Genomic DNA, 9,510 nt, shown 5'->3' on the forward strand with positions numbered 1-9,510 from the left:
TATTGTATAATGTATATGATAGCAATTTGCAATGTTCTGATCATTCCATTAAATTGCTATTCATAATAATTGTTTCGCAACTTTGTAGTTCATACTTGACAACTAAATGTGTGAACTCTAAATACACTTTAGCTTTGTAAATCGGAGACCCAAGAAGATCACATTTTTTGCATATGCTAACTAATAACTAGATAATTAAGTTTACTACAAATGTTGGGTTTTTTATCGATTAGTCCATAAAATCTTTCATATTTTCATATTGATCCCTGTCTTTTATGTGTATTTTAATCCTTGAAATCTGACAACTAATTGCTTATATGCCGCTTAGGTTAACTAGATGACAACAAAGTAATATGTTTATATTCTCCTAACAGTGTGAATGTCATATATTCTAGACATTTTTGGTTGTCGCTCTTACACTTATCAACCCCTTAACTCGTGCCCCTCTGTCGTTGGTCCCCTAGTGACCAAGTCTCAAGTGACAAGATGGAGAAATAGAGAAGAGGGCAAAGTGAGCAAGAACAGGCCAAGTCCTGAGCCTCCTTAGTTGTTAAGCCAAAAGCTAGTGGAAATACCAATTTGTATAAATGGAGAACTTCACAAGGATTTTTATGTAAATATGAAAATTAGGCAACAAGATGCAAATATGAAAGATTTTAGGGACTAATCTACTAAAAACCCTAAAATGTTTTGAACATCAATTCTTCAAAGATGTATTGTTATTCTCTTATTTAATATCCTTCCTTTGTTAAATTTGATAAAATTTCAAACTAAATCAAGTAAAATTATATGTATCCACTGAAACAAAATATTATGCTCTCAACTCTACCTAGTATATATTAAATTTATATTTGTTCGAGCTTCCTTTGTTAATATTTTCTTATTTTTGTAACTTATCATTTTCATGCCAGACCCTTTAAAACCAAAATTATAATAGTTGAAACTACCAAAATGTTTAAACCTCTGTCTAGATGAAAATGGAAATGTGATATGCTTTTTCAAACACTACCACTACTGTGCTACATGTATCAATTCCCATAAGACAACTTTGTTCACATCTACAAAATCGAACGGGATATCAAATTTATTTACAAAATAAGCCATGGCTCTAATGGTCTTAATTATGAAAGATAAGGAACCAGAAAAAAAAAAATCAAAACTTAACTCATTCATCACCATGACATCTAATATCCTGATGCAAAGCTCTGTTAAAAAAAAATACCTTTTTTTGCCCAAATAAAGAATAAACCTATCAAACTTCTATACACCTACTTCATCAATCAAAAGGATTACAAGTAATTTTTTGTTTATCTTATATGAATAATTCTTCCATTTGGACATAAAACCAATATAGCCTCATGAAGATTCCATTGCTAACATCAACACCAAAGAATCTAAATTGTCTATAATGCAATTTATGTCCACAATCAAAATATAATTGATTTGAGAACCTAAAATCACAAAATTGATCACATTCATGGCTATATCAAACAATAATGTGATGTAATTGAACATGTCCCTTTTCTTGTACAGGGGACCAAAAAAACCTGATTAAACAAGGAAATGACAATAACCTTTCCATTCATCTAAATTGCATTTCTTCTTGATCATGCAAACACTAAAGCTTTAGTGAGATCTTGATTCCCATTTGATCACGTAGACCATTTAATTACTTTTGCACAACTATTGAATTATACATGTTGTCTAAGCATGCTTTAACTGAATCCTTTAAGCAGCCCCTTCCATGAGCACATTGTAAAGAGAAGGCTCCATGTTTTTAAATAGGATGAAGGAACTTGATTCAGTTATCTTGTTATTGAAATGTTCATAATGGTCCATAGGCCATGAAGAACAACAGTTGGACCAGCAGTTTGTCTAATTTTTATTGGTAAATCTTTCCTCTTTGACAAATATATCACATTCTTCTCATGGAATTAATCTTTGCTTGGGTTATCCAAGAAAGAAGACAAAATTCCCATCAAACAACCTGATAAAGGTTCTCAATAAGGTATAGGCTGCTATTATCTGGGTAACTCCAAAATAGAGATGGGCATTGGGCCATGCCGGGCCCGGCCCGGCCCAGGCCCACCGGGCACAGACCAAACGGGCCGTGCCTGGCCCGGCCTGTTACTAAATGGGCCGTGCCCGGCACGGCCCGCTTAACCTAAAGGCTAAGCCCGACACGGCCCGCTTAACCTAAAGGCTAAGCCCGGCACGGCCCTAGGCCCGTGGGGTGGCGGGCCATGACGGGCCCGGCACGGGCCGTGCCATGCACGAGACGGGCTGTGCCAGGCACGGCCCGTCTGTCCAAAAAAAATAGCCGTTATGGGTGGCCCATAACGGCTATTTATGGCTTTTTACCCATTTTGCCCCTCCCAACAGCCATAAAATGGCTAATTTGAGAGGTATTTTGGAAAAAAAATTAGGCCCGCGAGCCAGAAATCCTTAATCCAGCCCGGCCCCCTTTTATGAGCCGTGCCTAGCACGGCCCGTTACTGTAGCAAGCGGGCCGTGCTGGCACGCTTCGTGCCGGATCGTGCCGGGCCATGGGCGGCCCGGCCCAATGCCCACCTCTATTCCAAAATATCAAAATAGGCACAAGCTGAAATGGTAAAATTTAGTCTATGGAGTGGTCAACGCATCAAAAGTCAAAAATTGATGGAACTAACTATGAATCTTCATTGATACCAATAACAGCTAAATTCCATGAGTAAGGTTAGCAAGAGTATAGCTGACTTACATGAACATTTGTGAAAGAAAAAAACAAAAAACTCCACTATATGCTGCAAAACAAGAAAACTATGGAAGTAATCCAACTAGTTTTCTATAAAATACTAATTATATTGCAAATGCAAATATGTGTTTGTAAGTTTGCTTATAGCCAATACTACTTAGGCAAAGTCAATACTAGATGCAAACTGATAGTGAATCAAATTATAATATCCAAACTTACAATTTTATGACTAGACTATCACCTTTCAGTAAAATTCTCATGTACCATAATTCTCCTTCATATGCCCTATCCTAAGTCCAAAACATGATGCACATGACTGTCAGATAGCAAATTCAGAGAAGACCCTATCACGGCCCACCGTTAGACTCGTTCTAAATTCAGACATTTGGGTGATGTATGGGGCTAAATATAGGCAAGCCAAGGATCTTAGCTCTGGGTCTGGGTCTAGTAAAGGGATACATGACCCAAAAGATTCTTATATAATAAGTTATCTCTTATGATTTGTTTCCTAAATGTTAGGCAGATTAAGCCTCACAAATTCCCTCATCCCTTGATCCTTTGATTGTCATACAATATTATTTTTTGCTCATTTGCACTAGCTTTTCTCATGTGGACCTGCTGGGAACCAATAAGCAGATGTGAACCTGCTATGCACATGAACATTATTATAAGTTGTCTTATGATTGCTTTCTAAATGTTACATGGACTAGGCCTACTGCCTCCCTTGATCCTTTGATCATCATTCAATGTCACTATTTTCTTCTCATTATTCACTAGGTTTTTACTAAGTGGACCTGCTGGGGACTGATAACGAACCCTGAAGCTAGTAAGTACATGACCCATAAACCTAGTGATTCATACAAATTCTCACCATCAAGACTTGGACCCAACTTGGTTGATGAATGGGTAGGATTTGTGTCACATAGAGATCTAGACCCCATTTTTTCAGTGGGGGAAGGGGAGGTCACATGATATCTACACCAGCCTGATGCTAGTGATGATGATGTATTAAACATTAGCATTGCTGTCATGAATCCACACACATAAATATGAACCTTGGGCAACATATAAAAGTCAGTTGACACTGCCTACTCTTTCTAAAACATTTCCCTTCTCAAGCCCACCTTAATCTTATTCATGGCTTTTCAAAAAGAAAGGACCAGAACCCTTCTATTCATTTGCTCTTTCCTTATCCATCATTGCTTAGCAGAGTTTAAAGCAAGAAAGCACTACTGTACATGCAATTTCAAAATTGTTGTTCATATAGCTCAAGAAGAGATTACAAGGTAAACATTTGTCTCCCTAAGTTACTCGATCCCAAAGTCTCAACAAACCATGAATTACACATAAGTAAATAACAATGGGTAATCCCATGATTCATGTAAAAGGAATGAAATACATGAAGCTTGTAAGAACTTTTTTTTGAGTTAACTTGTACGAACATAATGTCAAACAGCAAATAGCTCTAATATACCTTTGCTTCCACTCATGGTAATTCCAAAAGGTAATGCTCTCACACACCTTGCATCACAAATTAGTTGCTTAGTTTGATGGAAAAAGCATATAAAGCCCATAGCCTCGGAGAACATATTCACGAGGCTGACTCTCACCTCTAAAGGTGATCCTTCGAGAAGCTTAGGTACAGACAGCTTATTCAATGTTATAATTGGAAATTTAACAAATACATGTTTAAATATTGAATAGCCACATAACAATATCAAAATGAATTCATCTTTTACTTTGTTCTACTTCTTAATAAAAATTCTTACCTTTAATGATTCCATGAGCTCGTTTTCAAGCATCACTTGGTGTTATATTCGTTCATAAGGTATTCTAGAGTTGATATTACACAATCTGCATTTCAATCCTCCAATGCAGTTTCATAAATTATCAAAATATTTTACTGCCAATAAACTAAATCTTACAAGGCAAACGTGGTTAGCTGTTAAACTAAGCATACATAAATCGAGCAGTTACTAACTCATATCAATGAACATAATATAAAGATTAATAGGACCTAAAATCTTCACAATAGAGATTTTATTAAAATAGAACACTGATAGTTTGACAACGATTACATACCCAACGTAATCATTCACATACGAGTCACAACAGCCAAGCTACTCATATGCCTTCAAATGATCCGTATAAACAAAAAAAGAAAAAAAAACCAAAGCCAAAAACCTATCAAACGAATAAAACCGTAGGAGTCTAAGAAGAGCCGATAAAACATTAACAGCAGCAGCATTCGGGTTCAGAAGAACTAGCAATTCCAAACTCGAAGGATTCCAAGGCGGCGAAGAGGTGCAAGAAGACTAACCGCTTCGGCGAAGCTTCCTCCAAGCTCTTCCCCCCGTCTCCTCCCGACCCTCCCCAAAAGCCCGATCCACCCGCGCGGAGGAGATGAATTGCGCCGCCGGGAAGTTTATACGATTGTTGAAGCAATCCTGTCCGTCTAATTATTTGATGGAGTGTTCCCGACCGATGGATCAACGAAGATTCGGTTCAGGGTGCGGTAATATAATTTCCGGGTGCAAGATACGTGGATGTCATATATTTTCTAGATCGGTGGACGGTGGAGGATCAATTAGAATGCGGCATCAAATTATGATAGCCAGCTAATGCTGCCATATCAGCTAATAGCTACATTAATATGAGTCCACTACTATGATTATGTTTTACTTTTATATTTTGTTCATTTGTTATACTTTTCAATCAATCCCTTTTCATTCTTCTCTTATTATTCCATTGTTTCGTTTGATTTTTTTTCTAATAGAATTTTTATTGCTAATTTATTTCATTACTCACTTTTATATTACTTCAATTTTATTTCCAGTATATCCTTTATCTATGAATATATCAATTTAACAAATTAAAATTTGATTTATTTGCTACTATTTATATTTAACTTACTTTTCTATTTTTAATTCATTTATAACATCTACATTTGCTAACTTTATTTGTATTTTTCATTTTTTATATAATTTGAATTCTTTTTGGGGGTCAGATAAAACTTTTGGTTTTAGTTCTGCTATATAATGTTTTGTTTTATGAACTCATTTTTTATTTGTTTTACAATATTTTATTATATTTTTATTTTTAATTATTAAATTAATTTTTTTGAGGCACCCTATTTTTTAAAATATTTTATTATTTCATTTTATTTTTAATCTATATTAGAAGTTTTTAACTTTATTGTTATTTATTTTCTTTAGCAAATTTATATTTGATTTTTGTACTTTTGCTTATGTTTTCATTGTCATTCATGTTGTTTTACTTAAAAATAAAAAATTATTGTACTTAATTCATTATGTTATTCTAATTTTCATAATTCTTGTCAAGCGTAGAAGTATATAAAATTTGCATATTCTAGATATTTCTAATATATATTACGATCAACAACATGAACTCTGATTTGAATGAACTATCAATAGTGTTTGCTCTATTTAATCTTTAATCAAAGTTTCAACAACTCATATAAAGTTGATTCTTATTTTGTTTTAACTCATTATAATTCTTGTTTTATTTTAATTTCTGAAACATTGCATATTAGAAGGATTCTAAGATTTTGAGGGATTGAGAAAAAAAAAAAATCAGTTTTGGTAGTGTTAAATTCAATAATTTCTGCCACATCAATTTCTTCTTTATTCTTAAGTTCTTCGAAATTTAGTAACTCATCGATAGCCTTTGTTCTCTATTCGGTAGCTTCTTTCTCATGGTTGACGTATTGCATTAGCTCATGCATGCTACCAAAGGTATTTTTGAAAAAAATTCAGATATATTTGTTTTTTCTTCCATGCTTACTGCCCAAGTATAGCTTTTGTGAGTTCTCTTCCTACAAGCTTATCTGGAAAAACCATCCTTTGATAGTCCAAAAGTTGGCACTATAATATCCATTTTCTCCATCTTTTATTATTTTATTTTCATTGTTATCCACCTCTTGATTGATATCTTATAAAGCATCAATGAAATCTTAGGCTACCTCTCTAGTTGCTCTATCTAAAAAAACCTAGGACCTCACCTAGAAAGGCTAGACAAAAAATATTATTTGGATTTTTCGGTTGTTTCAAATGATATCAAAGCTAGGTTGATTTTTAAAAACTTAAAAATTAAATAATAATAATAAATTATTCAGATTAACGAGAAGGTTGATTTCTAGATTTTATTATATCGAGCAAGGTTAATTGGGTGTGTTAGATGTGCTTACATATCAAGATTATCACATTTAGTTGATTGCCCTACCGATGGAGGTAAAGATCCCTTTCCACTGCATAGTTATGGATATTTTATATGCCGATGAGTATGATATAGTATTATTCCACATAATATTCTATTATGCTTAATTAAGTATGCATATCATGAATATATAATTCATAAAGAAATTTTAACTAAAATGGAACGGGAGCATAGGTGGCTATTCTAATATGAAATATAGCATTACATAATTATGATATAATAATTAGAAGGGTAAAAAGGGGAGCATTTGGGCTTGATGCGATGAGTGTTTATCAGTCATAGGCTAGAGTGTAACACTCTGATTATGACTACTAGTTACAGGCCTAAGTGCAACACTTTGATTGCCAACCACAGGTTGAAGTGTAGCAGGAGTAACGTCAGGTTGGAGTACAATCATGGCCAGTCTAGAAGCTAGGAAACAAAATTCTTGGATGCGACCTATATCAATCAGATAATGTTAAATAATTAATTGAAACTATTATTAAATAGATTTGGACTATTAGCATGGCAAGGATGCTAGAGCTTAATGAGGGAGCATGTAAAAATCCGTACAAGTGTTTTTTCAGTCTCACATCATCTATGCATTAGATAGATCTTATATGCTTATCCAAGCCAATGAATCCCAAAAACGCTTCGTAGCAAGCTTATTTGGGTGAAATCCTAGGTTGTTTCCAAATTGCTTCATGATTCAACATGGATCGCTGAACTCTTTGATGCAGTTTTTAATCTTCTTAATTGGTAGCTGAAAAATCAATATTTAAAACAATAAAATATGTCATTATTCTTTATTCAATATATGTACATATTGTTATGCCCTAGTTGTTCTCTATCTGTTAACTAAAGTGCATGTTCACTCCCCATCAACAAAAGTGAATAGAGAGCTCTCTTTGGGCTTAAAAGAAGGCTAAGGATTCACTAAGACCTTGGTAGACAAGAATTTGTTAAGTCAGACCTCTTGGCTATTGCTCTAATATGATCTCCTGTCTGCTATCATTCTTATATTACTCTAATTCTAAATTAACCTAAGAATCCTTTGTGTTTTCTTTTTTTGCTCGCCCCATAGGGACATACTCTAGAATTTCTTGTATTTCTTTGTCGTTGAGGAGTTTCTTCCTCCCTTTCATCAAAAAAGAAGTGCTAAAAAGAACTTGATCAACTACAAGGCTTAATATCTATTAGTTGATAAAAGAGAAAATAGAGATAAAATTTGGCAAACATAAAAGAAATTATTGATCGAGGAGAGAACCAAGGAAAAATATAATCAATAGTGAAAATTATAGCCATTAGACAACTATGAAGCTTTATTTGTGGAACTAAAGTGAGTCTAGATGGGGAATGTAAAACTAAAGAAGAAACCATATGTTTAGTGGTCATTATATCTATAGTCCAAGAAGTAGAAATTGAAGAGGAGCAAAGGAAGTATTTGTCACATTTGCCCTAAACTATAGATAGGCGCTTATTGATACTGCTTAGGTGCAAGGGAAGGAAAAACTATCTACATCGACATGGAAGCTAGGTTCACAGTTTTAAATCCTTAATACAAAGTCTCAGTGTTTGGAGCCATTAATACCACCAGATGTCACAAATAATGGAGAAATCAAACTTCAACCATAAATCATTTTAGATCAAAGAAGCATGAAGCTTAATGACTAAGGTGATGATAGAGTTTCCTGTTGATTTTGTTAAATTACCACTAAAAGATGGAGGTTACGAGCCTATCAAGGACAACAATTCCAGACTTTGTTGCTATTCCATCTTAAACATAAGATTAATTTGAACAATAAGAAAGCATGTGACATGTCATCAAAAACCCTATCACTATCAAGCCTATCAAGGATGAAATTTCTCTAACATAAACCTGGTCTAGTACTACAAATAAATGCCAATTTAGGCTCAATCTAACCTAGTGTCATAGTTTGGTCCAATCAAAATGGTTGGGTTTCAATAACATTTAGACAATATGGCACTATTGGAATAAAAGATAATGCCGACTGTTATTTGCCAACGCTAGAAGGAAGCGTCGGTAAGTTATGTACCGCGCCAAAATTTGCCGATGCTTTTTATTAGCATCGGCAAATAATAACGATTAATAGCATCGGCAATAGACCTCAAGGTTTTATTGACGCTTTTTGGTAAGCGTCATCGAAAGTGTTGAATTAGCCGACGCAAATAGGCGTTGGGGTTATTAGACGACGTGATTAAGCATTGTCGGAATCCAATAACAAGACAATGCTGATAAGCGTCGTCGAAAGCTATATATTTTTCCAACCCTACTCAATCCCTCATCCTCCACCAACCCCAAATTCTCCTTCGGCAACTGCAGAACCTCCACTGGAGCCCCAAATCTGCTTTCTTCTCCGGCCAAGAGCTCAACTCTTCTTTCTTCTCCGGCCAAGAGCCCCAAATCCTCTTCTCTTCTCCGGCCGAGAGTCATCGTCCTCCTCCTCCAGAAAGCCCTCCACTGGAGCTTCTCCTCTTCCTCCTCGTCCTCCTCAAGTAAGAAAATCACGTCTTGTAAATATCACATATATTAATTTGAT

Source organism: Phoenix dactylifera, unplaced genomic scaffold (assembly GCF_009389715.1).
Source record: "Phoenix dactylifera cultivar Barhee BC4 unplaced genomic scaffold, palm_55x_up_171113_PBpolish2nd_filt_p 001289F, whole genome shotgun sequence".
Classification (NCBI taxonomy): domain Eukaryota; kingdom Viridiplantae; phylum Streptophyta; class Magnoliopsida; order Arecales; family Arecaceae; genus Phoenix; species Phoenix dactylifera.